Source organism: Scyliorhinus torazame, chromosome 12 (genome assembly GCF_047496885.1).
Source record: "Scyliorhinus torazame isolate Kashiwa2021f chromosome 12, sScyTor2.1, whole genome shotgun sequence".
Taxonomy (NCBI): Eukaryota; Metazoa; Chordata; class Chondrichthyes; order Carcharhiniformes; family Scyliorhinidae; genus Scyliorhinus; species Scyliorhinus torazame.
Genome location: NC_092718.1, coordinates 192827859 through 192845045, shown reverse-complemented (window position 1 = coordinate 192845045; position 17187 = coordinate 192827859). Strand labels below are relative to the sequence as shown.

Below are 17187 nucleotides of genomic sequence, written 5' to 3'. Positions count from 1 at the left end.
TACCCGTCATAATTTTAATTTACCCTTCTATTGGGTCAGCTCTTATAGAGTCATAGAGTTTTACAGAACTAAAAGAGACCCTTCTGCCCATCATGTCAGCACTGGCCAGTAAGTGCCTAGCTATTCTGATCCCATTTTCCAGCACTTGGTCTGTAACCATGTATGCTATGGCATTTTAAGTGCTCATGCAAATGCATCTTAAATGTCATGAGGGTTCCTGCCACACCACCCTTTCAGACAGTGAATTCCAGATTCCAACCCACCCTCCGGGTGAAAAAGCTTTTCCTGAAATCCCCTCTAAATCCCCCATACCTTAAATTTATGTCCCCTGGTTATTGACCCTTCTATTAAGGGGAAAACGTTTTCCCTATCTACCCTATCTATGCCCCTCATAATTTTGTACTCCTCTCAACCTTCTATTTTTTATGTGCTTACCTAATTACCTCTTCAATACACTTATGATTCTTCCCTCAAATACACCATGTGGTAGTGAGTTTCACAGTCTTTCTGGGTAAAGGAGGTTTTTCTGAATTCCTTGCCTTTGCATTTTTCGTAGAGTCAAGGCGAAGGTCACTTGTGGAGGGGGAAGAAATAACTAAAGTGGTCAACAGTCAGCTCCATTTATGGAGGATACAAAACGTTATGTTTTCTCCGCTGAACGGTTAGTGAAAGATCACATTTTAGGACACCATCATGGAAGGCCGCGGCTGCAATGAATCTGTTTGGATTTCTGGGTTTGGTGAGCGGCAAGGATGTTGATCTATGACAAGAACCACTTGTTGATGGAGCTGCCACATATATCAGTAGAATGGCTGTCTTCCAGCTGTGAGATCCTACATGGCCTGTCTCCAGCAGTCAACAATAAATGATCAAATGTGTGACTTCTGCTGACAGGCAGGACAATGGATAAACATTGCTTTTAAACAGACTGCGTTGGAAAGGGGGATTGCTTTAGATGCCAAGAATTACCAACCTAAAAGTTACATTCCTGTAAATCGGAAGGGTTATGAAATTTTTTACTGAAAATAAATCTACTATATAAGAATAGCAAAAGGTTAGTGAAGAGTTTTGGTATCAGGAAACGGAGAATTAGTGATAAAAGAGACAATTACTATTGGGAAGTTTTATCAACTCAAAAGTTTCCGTTAAATCCTGATTGCCAACCCATTCAAGTAAGCCATTTGTTATTGCTCTGATCCAATGAGAAATAGGCATTTTAACTGTGTCTATGATTATTTTCATGCAAATTCCAGTACTTAAACATTAAAAAAAAAAAATTATTTTATAAATTTAGATTACCCAATTCATTTTTTCCCATTAAGGGGCAATTTAGCGTATTCAATCCACCTACCTTGCACATCTTTGGGTTGTGGGGGCGAAACCCACGCAAACACGGGGAGAATGTGCAAACTGCACACGGACAGTGACCCAGAGCCTGGATCGAACCTGGAACTTCGGTGCCGTGAGACTGCAGTGCTAACTACTGCACCAAATTCAAGTACTTGGGCAGCAAACTGCACTGCACTGCAACAATAGAAGTTCATGGGGTTCTGACACGGAAGCTTAAAGAGGCCACTTTCCTTACACATTTCATCACCAGACGAACGTTTCAACATGTGAGGGCATACAAATATACAAACATAAGAAGCAGGAGTAGGTCATTTGGCTCCTTGAGCCTTTTCTGTCATTCAGTAAGACACAATGGGACAAGTGGCCTCTTTCTGTGCTGTATGATTCTAAGGCCACGACTGATCTGATTGTGGCCTCAACTCCTCAATCCGGCCTACCGTCAGTGACCTTTAAATCCCTTGTTAGTCAGGAATCTATTTATCTCTGTCCTAACAATATTCAATGACCCTGATGGCAGGCTCTCTGGGGAACCGAGTTTCACAGACTCTCAACCCTCTGAGAGAAAATAAATTCTTCTTATCATGCCTTAAATGTGAGACCACTTATTTTTAAACTGTGTCCCCTAGTTCTAGTCTCTTCCACAAGGGGAAACTTCTTTTCAGCATCCACCCTGTCAGGTCCCCTCAGGATCTTCTACGATTCAACAAGATCACCTCTCATTCTTCTAAGCTCCAATGGATACAGTCTCAGCCCGTCCAACCTTTCCACATATGATAACCCCCCCATCCCGGGTATCGGTTGAGTGAACTTTCGCTGAACTTCTTTAAATGCATTTAGATCCTTTCTTAAACAAGGTGACCAAAACTGCTCCTGATGTGGTCTTGCCAAAGTCCTGTACAATGTTAGCTAAACACCCGTCTTTTTATATTTCATTACCTTTGCAATAAACAGCATTTCATTTGCCTTCCTAGTCACTTGCTGTACCTTCACTCTAATGTTTTGCGTTTCATATACCAGTACAGCCAGATCCCTCTGCCCCTCAGAGTTCTGCAAACTCTCTCCATTTAACGATAATGCTGATTTACTATTTTCCAACCTATCTTTGTGTCTTCAGCAAATTTATCAACCATATATTTGGTCCCTTCATTATAGTCATTGATGCAAAATGTAAATAGTTGAGACATTCATTGGAATGTATCTTTTCTGATATTCTGAAATATCCCTTAAATATCTGTCACTATGTCTCTACTGACTTATCTCTTAACTTAATTTCCCAGTTCTTTTTAGCCAGCTTTATCTTCATGCCCTCATAATTGCCTTCATTTAAGTTTAAAACACCTGTCTTCAACCCCCTCCTCTCTCCCTCAAACTGAATGTGGAATTCAAACATATTATGATCACTGCTACGTAGGGGCACCTTCACTATGAGGTCATCAATTAATGCAATCTCATTGCACATTACTCGATCAGGTATAGCAGGATCTCTAATAAAAGCAAAATACTACGGATGCTGGAGATCTGAGCAGCTCTGTAGAAGGGCCATATGGACTCAAAACTTTAACTCTGTTTCTCTCTCCACAGATGCTGTCAGACCTGCTGCGTTTATCCAGCATTTTCTGCTTTTATAGCAGGCTCACTGCTTGGCTCTAAAATGTGCTACTTCAAATAAATTTTCCAAAGGTACTCTATAAACTCATTATCCCAGCTACCTTTTCCAATTAGATCAGGCTTCTAGCCAATCTGAATTGATAGTCTTAAATGTCCTCAGGGCCAACTCTATTGTTGTCATTTATAATGGGATAGAAACATCACGGGCTGGATTCTCCGTTTTGGAGACTAAGTCCCCACGTCGGCATGAAAACGGTGGTCTTTTACGCCAAGAAAACTGGTGCCAAAAGCCCACCGATGCCCCGTTTTGCTGGGGGCTAGCAGGGAGGCAGCGTAGAGCTCACAGCTCTGGCTACCGAAATGGCCCCCAGCACTTCTGGTTCAAAGGCCACGCATGCGCACAGTGGCGGCCTGCAGGGGCCGCGCTGTGCTCCATGGCGGACTCAGCCCCCGGACCTGGACCACCAAAGTAGTGCCCCCCCCATCAGCCGCTCGCGTGCCCCGGACCGCCCGCCCACAGAGCCCCCAGCCCCGAATGAAGACCCCCCCTGCCCACGGATCAGCCCTCCCCCAACTGTGGCGGCCCCGGACTGAGTCTGCAGCTGCCACGCGTGGTTTCCGAACGGCTGGGACCATGAGAGTCCCATGCCGTCGGGAATTCGGCCGGTCGGGGACGGAGCATCACGGAGCACTGCAACGGCCTGAGACAGTGGATAATCGGTGCGGCTTACTCCTAGAGTACGCCGCTTTTCAGGGGGTGGAGAATTTAAAAACCAGCGGTGCTCCAGATTTTGGCGGCAAAATAGATTCTCCGCCCTGTCGCTGAACGTGATTGCGGCATCGGGGAGCGGAGAATCCAGCCCCACATCTCCAAGGACACATCTCCTGTACCTACCCTGAATCACTTGCTGGAATGTTAGTTTGCTGCTGTGCTCTCCATCGACAAACCTTCTTCCTCCAATATGGAACAAGTGGGTCTCTTTCAAAACTCCCTCCAAGATTAATACCGTGAAGGGACTGGGACCTGTTAAGATCATCAACAGGTTTTACACCAGTCTCTGAAAATATGAGCTCAACTGAGGCCCATAGAGGGTTTATAGGAGAGAATTCCTGTGGTAAAGCCAAGACTCCTCCAGACATACATCTTGATGTCGAGGATGAAGAGAAGATTCATTCATCTTCACCCTGACTCGAATTCAAAGAGCTGCAGCAAGTGTACAAGGGTGACCCTGGAATGACTGTGTTTTCCCCCAGATTGCTGGTCTATCCAGGGCAAAAGGGGATCTTTCGTTGACAAAGACCAGTTCTTATAATATCCCTTTCTATGGCCTATTCCCCTCCTTTTCTTATGCCTCTGTGAAGTTCCCTGGGATATTTTTTGTATGTTTTAAAAAATAAATTTAGAGTACCCAATTATTTTTTTTCCCAATTATGGGGCAATTTAGCGTGGCCACTCCACCTACACTGCACATCTTTGGGTTGTGGGGTGAAACCCACGCAGACACGGGAAGAATGTGCAAACTCCACATGGACAGTGACCCAGGGCTGGGATTCGAACCCGGGTCCTCAGCCCCTATTTTCTGTATGTTAATGAAAGGTGTTTCTTTATTTGTTCCCATTCTCTCCAGCCACAAGAATTTCTGGGTCCATCTTCGCAGATGCAAACCCTCAAGCAAGACTGCTTTGGTGTCCATGTCATTACAAATGTTCAACATGTTAGTTCTTTGAACTTCTGGGCTGAGTAACTCTGCAGAATCAATATCAAAATGATGCCAGGATCTGCGGTGAATAAAAGTATAAATATTTAAAGTTAATCATGCTTTAAAAAAAATAAATTTAGAGTACCCAATTCATTTTTTCCAATTAAGGGGCAATTTAGCGTGGCCAATCCACCTAGCTGCACATCTTTGTGTTATGGGGGCGAAACCCACGCAAACACGGGGAGAATGTGCAAACTCCACACGGACAGTGACCCAGAGCCGGGATCGAACCTGGGACCTCGGTGCCGTGAGACTGCAGGGCTAACCCACTGCACCAACGTGCTGCCCCTAATCATGCTTTTTTAACGTCTAATGTTTGCCTCTCAGTCAGAAGGTTGTTGGTTCAAGCTCCACAATAGATTTGTACGCATGCTCTCAACTAATGATTCAGTGCAGTACTGACAGAGTGCTGCTTTGTCAGTGATGGCACCTTTTAACCAATGTGTTCTCAATCTATTCAGGTAGATACAACCGATCCCACGGAGCAGTTTGAGGAAGAAGAGAATTCTCCTGGGTGCTGACCAGCATTCCATCCACAAACAGCACTATCCAAAATAGATCACTTAAAAGAAAAACAGAAAATGCTGGAAATATATTTTCAGTTTTTATTTCAAATTTCCTGCATCTGCTGTATTTTTCTTTTGTTATCTGGTCATTTATATGATTTCCTGTTAGTGGCATCTTTGAATGCTAATTGGCTGCTACATTTGCTCATAGCACAAGAGTGACTGCACTTCCAAAGCAATATATTGGCTGTGAATACACAATGACAGTGTGACAACGTAGTATGATGCTAAATAATTGAAAATTCTTTCTTTGCGTAGATTCCCACTGCAAGAAAAGAGTTACAAAGAATGAGGAAAAGAGTTGGAGAACTACCACTTTTTTAAACTAAAAAAATGTAAATGTTGCCGCAATTATAGATTTGTTTTTTAAAATAAATTTAGAGTAGCCAATTATTTTTCTTTTCCAATTAAGGGGCAATTTAGCATGGCCAATCCACCTAACCAGCACATCTTTGGGTTGTGGAGGTGAAACCCACGCAGGCATGGGGAGAATGTGCAAACTCCACACAGACAGTGACCCAGGGCCGGGATTCGAACCCGGGTCCTCAGCGCTGCAGTCCCAGTGTGATCCACAATCAATTACGACGAGACGAGAGTAGCGAGTAATCGAGGCTTTATTACACAGAGATGTGGAGCCTCCCTCAGCTGCTGCCGAAATGGCTGCAGCTCGGAGAGCACACACATTTATACTCCGCCTACTGGGTGGAGCCAGCAGGCAGGGATCTACTCCCGTACCTGTAGTACAGGGGTCTTACCGTAATACCCTCGTATGCAGTATATACAATACAACAGTGGTGACTACCACATTCACCCCCTGTTAAAAAAGAGTCCAGCGGGGGTGGTGGAAAACTATTTACATACAGGTTGTTTAAAATTTTAGAAAGAGTTTACAAATTTAGACGAACGGGCGCCTTGATCCGTCATTGCGAGCGGCGCAGTTCTGGTGGTGATTCAGGCGTCGGTTCGGTCGTCGGTGACTCCAGGAGAGTGTCGACCTCATCTTCATCCCCGGGTGGGACCAAGGAGTGGATGGATCATCCTGGAGCGGGGGCTGTGGTGGGGTGCGCTGGGGGGAGGGAGGGTGGCGCCGGAGCAGCAGGGGGGGCGGTGTGGGGACCCAGCTGGCGCCAAGTCCCTGAGGAAGATTGAGTCTTGGCGCCCATCATGATACGCTATGTAGGCGTACTGCTGGTTCGCGTGGAGTAGCTGTACCCTCTCTACCAACAGGTTCACCTTGTGGAGCCGCACGTGCTTGCGGAGGAGAACGGGTCCTGGAGCTGCCAGCCATGTTGGGAGTGAAACCCAGGAGGTGGACTTCCTGGGGAAGGCAAAGAGACGTTCATGGGGAGTTTCGTTAGTCGCAGTGCACAGGAGCGACCGAATGGAGTGGAAGGCGTCGGGGACGACCTCCTGCCAGCGGGAGGCCAGGAGATTTCTGGACCGTAGTGCCAGCTGGACGGCCTTCCAGACCATCCCATTCTCCCGCTCCACCTGCCCGTTTCCCCGGGGGTTGTAGCTGGTCATCCTGCTCGAGGCATTGCCCCTGTTGAGCAGGTACTGGCGCAGCTCATCGCTCATAAATGATGATCCCCGGTCGCTGTGGACGTAGGCGCGGAAACCGAACACAGCGAAAATGGTGTTGAGGGCTTTGATGACGGTGGTAGACGTCATATCGGGGCATGGGATGGCGAAGGGGAATCTGGAATATTCGTCGACCACATTAAGAAAGTACATGTTGCAGTCGGTGGAAAGGAGGGGCCCTTTGAAGTCCACGCTGAGGCGTTCAAAGAGGCGGGAGGCCTTCACCAGGCGCGCACGGTTTGGCCGGTAGAAGTGCGGTTTACACTCCGCGCAGACCTGGCAGTCTCTGGTGATCCCTGACTTCCTCGACGGAGTAGGGCAGATTGCGGGCCTTTATGAAATAATAAAAGCGGGTGACCCCTGGGTGACAGAGATCGTCGTGCAGGGTCCGGAGTCAGTCCACTTGTGCGCTGGCACATGTACCTCGGGATAGGTCATCGGGGGGCTCGTTGAGCTTACCGGGGCGATACAAAATCTCGTAATTGTAGGTGGAGAGCTCGATCCTCCACCTCAAGATCTTATCATTTTTGATCTTACCCCTGTGTTGTTAAACATGAAGGCCACCGATCGTTGGTCAGTGAGGAGAGTGAATCACCTGTCGGCCAGGTAATGCCTCAAATGCCGCATAGCTTCAACGATAGCTTGGGCCTCCTTTTCGACAGAGGAGTGCCGAATTTTGGAGGTATGGAGGGTGCGGGAAAAGAATGCCACGGGCCTGCCTGCCTGGTTGAGGGTGGCGGCCAGAGCGACGTCTGATGCATCGCTCTCGACTTGGAAGGGGAGCATCTCGTCGACCGCGTGCATCGCAGCCTTGGCGATGTCGGCCTTGATACGATTGAAGGCCTGGTGAGCCTCGGCCGTCAGTGGGAAAATGATGGCATGGATGAGTGGGCGGGCCTTGTCCGCATAGTTAGGGACCCAATGGGCGTAGTACGAGAAGAACCCCAGGCATCGTTTGAGGGCCGTGGGGCAGTGGGGAAGGGGGAGTTCCTTGAGGAGGCGCATGCGATCGGGGTCGGGCCCTCGGACTCCGTTCTGAACCACATAGCCGAGGATGGCAAATCAGTTCGTGTTGAACACGCACTTCTCCTTGTTGTAGGTTAGGTTGAGGAGTTTGGCGGTGTGGAGGAATTTGGAAAGGTTAGTGTCGTGGTCCTGCTGGTTGTGGCCGCAGATGGTGACGTTATCCAGGTACAGGAAAGTGGCCCGCAGTCTGTACCGGTCAACCATTTGGTCCATCTCCCGTTGGAAGACCAAGAATCCGTTAGTGACGTCGAAGGGAACCCGAAGGAAGTGGTAAAGGCGGCCATCTGCTTCAAACGCGCTGTACTGGTGGTCCGCCTTGCGAATGTGGAGCTGGTGGTAGGCAGATTTCAGGTCCAATGTCGAGAAGACCCGGTACTGTGCAATCTGATTGATCATATCAGATATGCGTGGGAGGGGGTACGCGCGAGCTGCCTGTACCGATTGATGGTCTGACTGTAGTCAACGACCATCCTGTTTTTCTGCCCAGTGTTCTCCACTATCATTAGGGCTCACCAGGGGCTGTTGCTGGCCTCGATAATACCTTCCCGCAGCAGCCGCTGGAACTCCGACCTGATGAAAGTCCTGTCCTGGGTACTGTACCGTCTGCGCCTGGTGGCGACGGGTTTGCAATCTGAGGTGAGGTTCGCAAACAGGGAAGGTGAGTCGACCTTAAGGGCCGTGAGACTACGGACAGTAAGGGGTGGTAGCGGCCCGCCAAATTTCAGGGTTAGGCTCTGGAGGTCGCATTGGAAGTCCAGGCCGAGTAGCAAGGCAGCGCAGAGGTTGGGGAGGACGTAGAGCCGGAAGGGTGGCGGTGCAATACTCTCGGATCACCACAGAGTGGGATCCGGAGGCCAGGGAGATTCTTTGGCTGATAGGGTGTACCGTGAAGGAGCAGCGCCTTACCGTATCGGGGTGGATGAAGCTCTCAGTGCTCCCGGAGTCCAGAAGGCAGGATATCTTGTGCTCGTCGACCTTCACTGTCGTCGACGTGGTCGCGAGGTTGTGCGGTCGGGACTGGTCGATCGTGATGGAGGCCAGACGTGGCTGGTCGACGGTGGTTGCAGGCGATGAGCAGCCCGATGAGGTGCCTGACGAGCAAGGATCCTGAGGCGGGGAAGATGGTGGCGCCCATGGGCCGCACGTGGTCTGAGGCGAGGAAGATGGCGACACCCATGGGTCGCATGTGGGGGGGGTGCAGGGACAATAGTGGCAATTGAGCGGGCCTGGCACACAGCAGCGAAATGTCCTTTCTTCCCGCAGGCTTTGCAGAGCGCGCTCTGTGCCGGGCAGCGCTGCCGGGGTGTTTTGACTGTCTGCAGAAGTAGCAGTAGGGTCCCCCGGGGTTGGTTGGCTGCCACGCGGTGCAGGTCTGGGGTTGACTGGGAGAGGTCACTGATGGGGTCCACGGTGGGGTGTTCGCTGGCGGGGTCCACGATGCCCAGGAGGGGTGGGCCGTGCGATCGGGGGCATATGCCTGTATATTGCGTGATGCGACTGTGAGCGAGAGCGCTAGTTTCTTGGTCGCCGCGAGGTCGAGGGTAGCCCCTTCTAAGAGGCGCTGGCAGATGTAGGCCGACCCTATGCCCGTAACGAACACGTCTCTAAGTAGCAGGTCAGAATGTTCAGCGGCCGAAACGGCCTGGTAATCGCAGCCTCTAACGAGGACGTGCAGGGCACACCAGAAATCTTCCACAGACTCACCGGGGAGTTGATGCCGCGTGGACAGGAGGTGCCTGGTGTAGATTTTGTTAGTCTGCTGAGTGTAGTTCTCCTTCTGTAGCTCCATGGCCTCAGCCTAGGTTGGTGCGTCCCGGATGAGGGGAAAAATATCGGAGCTCAGCCGCGTGTAGAGGATCTGGAGCTTCTGTGCGTCTGAGGGTGGTTCAGTCGCAGATCCAATGTATGCTTCAAAGCAAGCTAGCCAATGTGCGAAGGCCGACTTGGCATTGTCTGTTTGAGGGTGCAGCTGCAGGCTTGATGCGGAGATCCATCGTTGTAAAATCTCTGCGTAATGAATTGATGCACTATCAATTACGACGAGACGAGAGTCGAGAGTAATCGAGGCTTTATTATGCAGAGATGTGGAGCCTCCCGCAGCTGCTGCCGAAATGGCTGCAGCTCGGAGAGCCTACACATTTATACTCCACCTACTGGGCGGAGCCAGCAGGCAGGGATCTACCCCCGTACTTGTAGTACAGGGGCCTTACCGTAATACCGTTGTATGCAGTATATACAATACAACAGTGTGACTACCACACAGTGCTAACCACTGTGCCACATGCCGCCCTCGCCATAATCATAGATGACCAGAGGCTGCTTTCCCCTTTGAGAGAGACAGCTGATTGGTGGTGATTCAACCTGAGGGTCATCACACCTCAGGCGGGGGACAAAGTTGAGAAGGCGGGCCTTCATGAATAACCCCCCCAAAAATTGGAGTACCCAATTCATTTTGTTTTCCAATTAAGGGGCAATTTAGCGTGGCCAATCCACCTACCCTGCACATATTTTGGATTGTGAGGGCAAAACCCACGCAGATACGGGGAGAATGTGCAAACTCCACACGGACAGTGACCCGGGGCAGGATTGAACCCGGGTCCTCAGCGCCGTCAGGCAGCAGTGTTAACCAGTGTGCCACCGTGCCGCCCGCTTCACGAATAACCGTTACCGGTACAGAAAATGAACCCAGGCTGTTGGCGTCACTCTGCACCACGATCTAGCCATCCAGCCAACTGAGCTAACCAACCCCCTCATGCACTTATCAAAACTATGTAGTTACAGTATTTTCAACACTCTCTGGCTTGCATTTTTCAATCTATGACAACCCTTTGCATCTTAGAGGGTGGGGTAAGGGCTGTGTTAAGATTCGACTCAGATTTAACTCAAATGCATTACCACCCTGTTTAATAAGGGAACCTTACACCCAGAGTCTGTCACAACAATAAATGATGACGCCAATAATAAGGTGAACCGAGAGCTGAGTTGAGATATTTGTTAGCAATTCCCAACCAGATTAATCCATTGTTTAAAAATGTCATTGTTTTCTTACTGCGATTCTTTGATATGACCTGGAGTCAGAAGACACCATTCTATAGCTGAACATAATTATTTGTGCCAGGGAAGCTGCTCCAATGAGGAGAGGTTCGGAGGAAATTTCGTGGCGACTAATGCAATATAATTTTATGTGTTCATTTCATAATGAAGATTCTAAATCCCACAGAGAGCCTGATGCACAGAAGTTGCAGGTACACATGGAGGAGTTAAAAAGACACAGCACTGTGTGTGGTACATGTTCTTTTGGGACCAGTAGTAAACAGTTAGTTCTGAACGAACCCATAAAGAAGTAAACAGTAGGCTGGTATGAAGATCTATTGGGCCCTGCAGTACCATTGTCTTAGAAAGGAATTAAAAACAAATTGCGGAGGACCGGGGCATAATTTAGAGACTCACAGCAATTTTATGACTTGCTAATGTTCCTAATTACATGCCCGTGAAAGGCTTAATTAATTGGGGATGTAGCAAAAGTGGAGTCTATGTTTGTTATCATTGTTCCAGTGCATTGATTTTAGTGCCTATAGAGAATTTACCACCTCTCTATTTGCAGAAAGAAAATGCAAGTCTCTTAAAAGAAGCACATTATGACAAACCCCTCACAGCTACCTTAATATTGTTTCCCGTGCTCAGCCAAGGCAGTTGCAGTAATATTTTGTAAATGTTGGCGGTGTTAATTGCATTGTGAAGAAAATAGGTTCCGCGTGGATGGGCAGAGGGAATTTTATAAACTTCTTTTCCCCTGCACCCAATTTAAAGACTATATTAACTAATCACAAAGTTGATAAGTTTGGATGGTTGGATGCTTCCGTAGTCTGGAAATCTAACAGTTCCTTCATGGCCTCCCTGAATGTCCTGAGATCCGTGGGGATGCAATCATACGACCTACTGTAGTTATCCATCAGAACAGAAGCAAACCAGTCTCAACAGTGCTATTCAATCTGACTCCGCAGCCTGTCATTTATTTGTGCCGAAGGCAGCCTGCCACATCGCTTGTTCTGGTCTTCGATAGCAGAAATGAGCAGCTCTTAGCGTCACGTTAGCGGGCTATGCACACCTGTCAGGAATTAAAGTAAGATGGGATGAGGTGGCGTATTCGGGCAAGGTGTGGGACAGTAGGTAGTGTGACATGCAAGACACTGCATGGGACAATATGCTCAGCATGGGTACAATGGCCTGAATGGCCTCCCAATATAAGGGTTGATGATTCTCTGCTTACGGCATTGTATTAAGTTTAACTACTTCAAGGTTACGGGAGCACGTGTGACACAATGGGTAGTGTCCCTGCCTTGAGCCTGAAGCTCCAGCTTTGAGTCCCACCCCAGGACTTGATGGCCAAGGAAGGTATATTCAGAATGCGGCCAAACAGGTTGAGTATCAACCTGCAAAATCCTTCCAACACACGCCAATGATAGGGGGTAAGAGCGGGAGAGACTCCTGGTTAGCCATTCTTGATGTGGAGTGGCACCCCTCAAGCTATAAGCCTCTGGTAACAAGCTGGCGACCTGCTCCAGGAAAAGCCTTGCGAAGGAAACTGATGAAATTCTGATGAAACTGGTGCAGGAAGTCAAACAAACTACAAGGTAAGAGCTCACTGTATAGCATGATTTAAATCGGTACAGCATTGTCTACATGGTATGGCATGTAATGGTAGCAGAAAAGGTGGGACGACATAACAGGAAGTAGCTTTATTGTGGGGTATCAGTCAGTTATGAGATGATGCGTTCCGACATTTTGGAAATCAAACTCTTTGTGGAGTTCCAATGAGTAATATTTTACAAAAATAAAGTGAGAGTTACTTTACTGTGGCACCTTGGGTGGGCATAAAGAAAGTGGAAAAATAGAAGTCTATAGTCAGTGTGGAATCTGTGTTGCTAGGGCATGTGATTTGTTATCGCTCAGATTCAATCCGGGACCAACACCTGTGATGCCTTCAGGCTGTTTGATGAGAAATTCTGGTCCTCGAGCTACAAAATGGACTAAACGCAATAATTCACAGGCCTGGATCCAGGATATTGTCATTATTGAATCATGCCCCATACACACTGCTGACCAACTCCACCGTCGCTTCTTCCTGCTTTACCCTCATGCCATGAACAACTAAAAGCCCATGGAGCTAACTAACATGATTAGGGGAGTGTCTCACATAGAGAGGAGGAACTGCAGCTTTTAGTTTGTAGGAGATTGCTTTATTTTAATTATGGCGCAAAAAAATAATTCATGTGGTTAGCACTGCTGCCTCACGGCGCCGAGGACCCGGGTTCGATCTCGGCCCTGGGTCACTGTCCATGCGGAGTTTGCACATTCTCCCCGTGTCTGCGTGGGTCTCACCCCCACAACCCAGATGTGCAGGGTACATGGATTGACCACCTACATTGCCCCTTAATTGGAAAAATGCAAAACAAAATTCATACATTTTGTATAAAGGCTGCATTTCTATTCCTGCTGTAGGAAACAATTATGATAATGTATCTAACAGACACAGTTTTCCTTTACTACTAATTCTTAGTGTTTGAATTACACATGCCACGTTACATTGCTTCATAGAACTATCAAGTTGGTTTGATGGCCTGAATGGTCTCAACACATTCAGGACTTTCTAATGATTATCACCCACCTCAGCTGGGAGCAATAAAATGCATGCAAGAGGCTGATGAACCTGATTGTCACTCAAGGATCCCATCTAGATTACAGGCTCTTGTTAGGATTGCCACTTGCTAGACAGCACGGTGGCACAGGGGTTAGCACTGCTGCCTCATGGCACGAGGACCCGGGTTCGAATTCCGGCCCTGGATCACTGTCTGTATGGAGTTTGCACATTCTCCCCGTGTCTGTGTGGTCTCACCCCCAAAACCCAAAGATGTGCATGTTAGGTAGATTGGCCATGCAACAAAACTACCCCTTAATTGGAAAAAATTAAATAAAAGATCGTTACTTCTTCCTACAGATATTTTACTTGTAAAGAGCACAGGAGGTGATGGAGCAAGTAGAACATTGACCCTGCTGATAGTTGAAGGACTTATACATTTCTTAAACAGTGTAAGTATGTGATGTCTGGGGGCTTGTGATAAAGTCATGGGCACAAGGAATATATGTGAATCAAATTTCCCTTCAAACTTCCCAATGACATCATAGAATCCCTACAATGCAAAAAGAGGCCGTCTAGACCCATCGAACCTACACCGTCCCTCTGAAACAGCAGCCTACCTAGACCCACTCCCCTGCCTATCCCCGTAACCCCATCTAAGCTGCACATCTTTGGACACTAAGGAGCAATTTAGCATGGCCAATCCACCTAACCTGCGCATCTTTGGACTGTGGGAGGAAACCGGAGCATCTGGAGGAAACCCACGCAGACACGGGGAGAAAGTGCAAACTCCACACAGGCAGTGACCCAAGGCCTGAATTGAACCTGGGTTCCTGGCGCTGTGAGGCAGCCATGCTAACCACTGTGACACTGTGCCACCCATGGTGGACAGTGGTTAGCACTTTGTTTTTGGCTCCCCTGATTTCCAGCATTGATAGTGTTAACAGTATAGCAGCTGCAGCACGGAACTGTATGATAATTTGAGGGACATGATTGCTTCTGGCAGTGCAAAGAACCACCTCAGGAGCAGCTCTACATGCATGTCTTATTGTGTTGCCACCAATGCAGTGCAAGTGGAAAAAACTCTACAGCACCAACAGCAAAGAGAGGTTGAACCATACATTAAATTAGAAGGCAGGGACAATTTTAATTAGGAAATGAAGTTAAAGGCATGTGATACATGTCTTGTACAACAACTCCTTCTGCACTGTAAGGTTCCTATGATTCCATGAACAAGCCACATTTGGGATATTACTGCACACTTTGCTAATGACACAATTTGTTTGATATCAATCCTCCTACCCCTTAACTGGGATGAGGAATGCAGCATTTCCCTGTCAGCATTTCTATATTTTTCTTTTCACAGTATCTTCATTGCAGTGTTAATTTAAGCCTACTTGGGCAATAATGATTATTATTATTATTTACTTTTACCATTTTAAAGCAATCTCTTCATTTCCTACCCACCATCTCAGCAAGCATACACATACACTGGAGGATTTGGAGATATAAAATTGATCCCAAATGACAAATAGATCATTAAATCGATGGATGATTGACACCTGGTAGTGATTACAAGAAAGTAATCTAATCAGTGACATTCTGATAACATCATGAACTGTGGTCATGACATCGTTTACTTTTAGATTGCAAAATAAGATATTCAAACCTTTGCTCTGACTAATCTCGTCACGGTAAAAGGTGAGCCACATCCATGTGTCTACAGATAAAGCCCTTATGGTGTATTAAGAAACTTATGGGGCGGCATGGTGGTGCAGTGGTTAGAACTGTTGTCTCATGGCGCCGAGGACCCGGGTTCAGTCCCGGCCCCGTGTCACTGTCCGTGTGGAGTTTGCACATTCTCCCTGTGTCTGTGTGGCGTCTAACCCACAACCCAAAGATGTGCAGGGTAGATCGATTGGTCACGCTAAATTGCCCCCAAATTGGAGAAAAGTATTATGAGAATTTCTGCTTTTGGGAACATAAACACAGATTTGATTGACATTTCCTAGATCACTTGACTTTTCAGCACCAATGGAACTATGTAAAATGGCTGCCAGGATTCTTTTAAAGCCCAGCTGGTGGCCATTTTGTTGCAGTATTGGGCAGTGTGCTGTTAAAGAGCAAGTCAAAGAAGTAAAGAATGGACTAAAGGGAAAATAAGAAATTTCAGACCGAGAAAAGAGGACCAAAAAGAGAAAACTTAGAAATTTTTGTTTTTAAAATCACCACAACAAAAGTCAAGAGAAGTATGGGTTAGAATGAGAATAAAAGGAAAGTCACAAAAAATATAATCTTAAATTCCTTCGCCATGCAGTATAATCACAAACAGAAGCACTTTTAGTTGCACTTCAGTATTATTCCTGGTTACACTAGCAGATGTCTGCATACACCGAAAGCAAAGCAAAAATTAAAGAGTAGATTTCTGTTGTACAGAATGTAGGTGGCAGAATGTGGCAGCACTGGAAGATTTGGAGAGACAGCGAGAGAATAATCCCTATATATGGTGAGTTGAAAACAGTGAGGTAAATATAATAAGATGCACTCGGTAAGGATGTCTGCACTCTTTGGGTATATTGGAATAAATGAAACAATAACCATATGAATGTTGTCATACAGGATGATTATTTACCTCCCCCACCCCCCATTTTTAGTGACATCTCGTCTGCCCAGGAGTAGTCCTCTTGAGAACTATAGTGGCATTTGTGCAGTGTAATGAGATACATAACAAGGTTTGATATATACTTCTCCTCCTCTGTGTCGACCTGACAACAGAGAACTGGTAAATCCTCTTAAAGGGGCATTTATCTCAGTGGGGAGGTTTACAGGTGGCTTTCATCCTGTAGAAGCCAGGAAAAGCCTGCTGTGCTGTCCCATCCAGTGTCCTTGTTGGTAGTCAAGGTGCTCGAACGGTTGTCAAACCTTCCTAACATTCCTGTCAAATGGACTCCTCCATTTCTGGAACGTGGCAGTCACCTGTGTCACAGTATAGTTCCCCAGACACTGGAAATACTTTGGCACCGGACCCAAGTGGTTATTCTTTGCGTTTGACCCTGCGATAGTCAATGGCTATTTAACCACAGAGGGCGTTACAGCACAACCTAATCCTGCACTCACCTGACATCAACACTGACAGGGTTCACCATAGTCATTGTGCAGCAGAAAGAACTCGAAATGTTCTTTCATTTCTCTAATCCGCAGATACTATTGGGGCCAACACTCAACGCTGCAGCATGGGATATTGTGGGTGGGGTTGGAGAATTGCGACTCTCTTACATATGAACAAACGTTCCTACAGACAAAGAAGTTAGGAGCAGGAGTAGACCACTCGGCCCTTTTAGCCTGCTCTGCTCTGCCGTTCAACAAGATCATGGCTGACCTGATTATAACGTCAATTCCACTACCTGCTTACACTGATAAGCTATCACCCCCTTGCTTATGAAGAATCTATCCACCAGAGTCTCACCCTGTGCAGATGGCCTGCTCCTCTACATTTCGGACCCATAAAGCAGCATGGACGGAATCATCGCGCTCCTGAAAGAGTTTGACGCCTTCTCGGGCTACAAACTCAACATGAGCAAAAGCGAGATCTTCCCGGTACACCCACAAGGAGCGGGGGGGGGGGGGGGGGGGGGGGGGCAGCACTAATGGGACTGCC

At 47.4% G+C, this 17187-nt stretch overlaps 1 long non-coding RNA gene across 1 annotated transcript in view; it reads left to right on the top strand.

Annotated features, from left to right (window-relative positions):
• Positions 1-5307, top strand: part of LOC140386829 (uncharacterized) — a 52843-nt gene extending 47536 nt beyond the window's left edge. The window contains exons 5-7 of the long non-coding RNA XR_011933680.1: positions 557-661; positions 2932-3030; positions 5180-5307. This is a non-coding gene — a long non-coding RNA (uncharacterized lncRNA). The remainder of the gene's footprint in view (positions 1-556; positions 662-2931; positions 3031-5179) is intronic.
• Positions 5308-17187: the final 11880 nt, after the last annotated feature.